Source organism: Gossypium hirsutum, chromosome A04 (genome assembly GCF_007990345.1).
Source record: "Gossypium hirsutum isolate 1008001.06 chromosome A04, Gossypium_hirsutum_v2.1, whole genome shotgun sequence".
NCBI lineage: Eukaryota > Viridiplantae > Streptophyta > Magnoliopsida > Malvales > Malvaceae > Gossypium > Gossypium hirsutum.
In genome coordinates, this window is record NC_053427.1 from 72,538,786 (window position 1) to 72,541,580 (window position 2,795).

The window sequence follows — 2,795 nt, forward strand, 5'->3', positions numbered from 1 at the left end:
CGTCTAGAGCTGGATACGGTTCCGTCGTCTCCTCTTGTACAATTTCCTGAAAGAGTCTTGAGTAATATGATCATTAGAGTCAATGAAATAACATGAGTCATCCTATTCCCTAGAGAATCTCATAGCATCGTAAATTTTAAAGATCACCTATTCTAAGTACCAATTTACCGTTACCCACGTCAATCACAGATCTAGCAGTGGCTAGGAATGGGCGCCCTAAAATTAAGGGTACTTCCACATCTTCATCCATGTCAAGCACAACAAAATCAACAGGGAATATAAATTTATCTACTTTTACGAGTACATCTTCTATAATACCCCTAAGATATTTAACAGATCTATCGGCTAATTGAATACTCATCCTAGTAGTTTTAGATTCCCCAAGACCAAGTTATTTGAACATTTTATATGGAATCAAATTAATATTAGCGCCTAAATCAGCTAGTGCTTTTTCAACATTCAGATTACCAATTAAGCAAGGGATAGTAAAACTTCCTAGATCTTTTAGTTTGGTTGGCAGCTTGTTTTGGAGTATGGTTGTGCACTCCTCGTTGAGTTCTACTGTAGATAAGTCATTGAACTTCCTTTTATTTATTAGAAGCTCCTTCAAAAATTTTGCTTAGGTAGGCATCTGCGAGATGGCTTCAACAAAAGGTAAGTTGATATGTAATTGCTTAAAAAGTTCAAGAAACTTACCGAATTGTGCATCAATACGATCTTTTTTTAATTTTACTGAATATGGAACCGGTGGTGTATATCCTCCAGCACTGGTTTGTCACTATTTTCAAGGTTTTCTTCCCTCCTTTTGCTTTCCACGGCTTCTTGTGCTAACTTCTTTTCAGATTCCGCTAACAGTTTCTCACTCCTTAGTGTAACTACTTTGACATGCTCTCTTGATTTGGTATTACTAAGTAAATTTCCTAGTGGTCTTTCCAAGATTAGTTTGGAAAGCTGGCTTATCTGAGTTTCGAGTCCTTGGATCGATCCTTGTTGATTCTTAAGTGCTGTCTCGGTGTTCTGAAAACGGGTTTCTGACACTAATATGAACTTTGAGAGCATCTCTTTAAGATTTGGCTTCTTTTCCTGTTGGTAGGGTGGTTGTTGGTAGCCCAGAGGATGTTGTAGCTTTTGATTCCCTTGACCACCCCAGGAGAAAATTGGGTGGTTCCTCTAACCTGCATTATAAGTATTACTGTATGGGTTATTTTGAGATCGAAATTTGTTGTTACCCATATAATTGACTTGTTCCTCTTCGATTGTAAGATTGAAGGATTGATATTTTGTATGCACACCTCCTCCACTTGAGTCACACCTCATTACTGGATGTACCTGCGTAGAACCAAGTAAACCATCAATCTTTTTATTGAGAAGTTCTACCTAATTTGACAGCATAGTAACTGAGTTGACGTTATAAACGCCGGCTGTTTTTGTTGGCTTAGTCCCCATGACTTGCCACTGATAGTTATTCAGTGACATTTCTTCAATGAATTCATAAGCCTCTTCAGGTGTTTTGTTGCTGATGGTTCCGCCAGCAACTGCGTCAACCATTTACCGAGTCGAGGGATTCAGACCATTGTGGAATGTTTGTACTTGAAGCCAAAGCGGTAACCCTTCGTGAGGGCACCTTCTCAGTAAGTCCTTGTATCTCTCTCATGCATCGTAAAGTGTTTCTAAATCCATCTACATGAAAGAAGAGATATCATTACGTAATTTAGCCATTTTAGCCGGTGAAAAATATTTTAGTAAAAATTTTTCGGTCATTTGTTCCCAAGTAGTGATAGACCCTCGTGGTAACGAGTTTAACCACTGTTTAGCTTTGTTTCTCAGTGAAAAAGGGAACAACCGAAGGCGAATGGCATCATCAGAAATGCCATTAATTTTGAAAGTGTCGTAAAACACCAGAAAATTCGCCAAGTGAGTGTTGGGATCCTCATCCTACAAACCATCAAACTGAACAAACTGTTGTATCATCTGAATTGTGTTAGGTTTTTTTCAAAATTATTCACAGCAATAGCAGGTCTAACTATACTTGACTCAATTCCTGTTAAAGAAGGTTTAACATAGTCATACATAGTACGTGGAGCAGGATTTTGATTAGCCACAATTGCAGAAGGTAGCTGATTGCCTTGGTTTTCAGCCATCTCTTCAGTTGGGGGTTGAGTATCGTCTTCTTGCTCGTTTTCTGTGTGTCTTAAGCTGCGTCTTATTTCTCTTTGGTTTCTACGAACTATACGATCGATTTCTTCGTCAAAAAGTAATGGTCCTGACGGGTTTCTTCTAGTCATAAACTATAAAAACCTGCCAAGAGAAAGAAAAAATTAATCAGTAATAAAAATAATAAAATTAAATTAAATTGCAAGAAAAATAAATGGCTAAAGTAATAAAAATTTAGCGTTCCTAATATTTTAGTTCCCCGGCAACGGCTCCAAAAACTTGATCGTGTGATTTCATGATAGGTTTTAAATATTTATAATTACTCATTCTTGAACTGACTATTATAGCAATGTAGGCAAGTGTACCTATCGAACAGTAGTATAGTTTTAGAAAGACCGGATTGTCGAGCCCAAAGGAACTAAAATTACTAGTAATGACTGTCTTTTTATTATCTAACCTAAGAATAAAGAGGTTTTGTTTTAATTGACTAATTATCTAAACTAAGAACGCACAGAGAAAAGAATTGGGGAATTGCTTTTGGAAAAATCGATTGACTTAAGACAATACCTAAGGAAAAATCCACCTAGACTTTACTTGTTATTCTGGCTCCAAATCGGACGATTTATTTATTCAACTTGTTC

The 2,795-nt window shown here is 37.0% G+C and overlaps 1 non-coding gene across 1 annotated transcript; it reads left to right on the forward strand.

The window, feature by feature from the left end:
- Nucleotides 1–1,606: 1,606 nt before the first annotated feature.
- Nucleotides 1,607–1,713, forward strand: LOC121228789 (small nucleolar RNA R71). Its single transcript, XR_005926364.1, has one exon. It is a non-coding gene; the product is annotated as a small nucleolar RNA R71 (small nucleolar RNA).
- The last annotated feature ends 1,082 nt before the right edge of the window (nucleotides 1,714–2,795 follow it).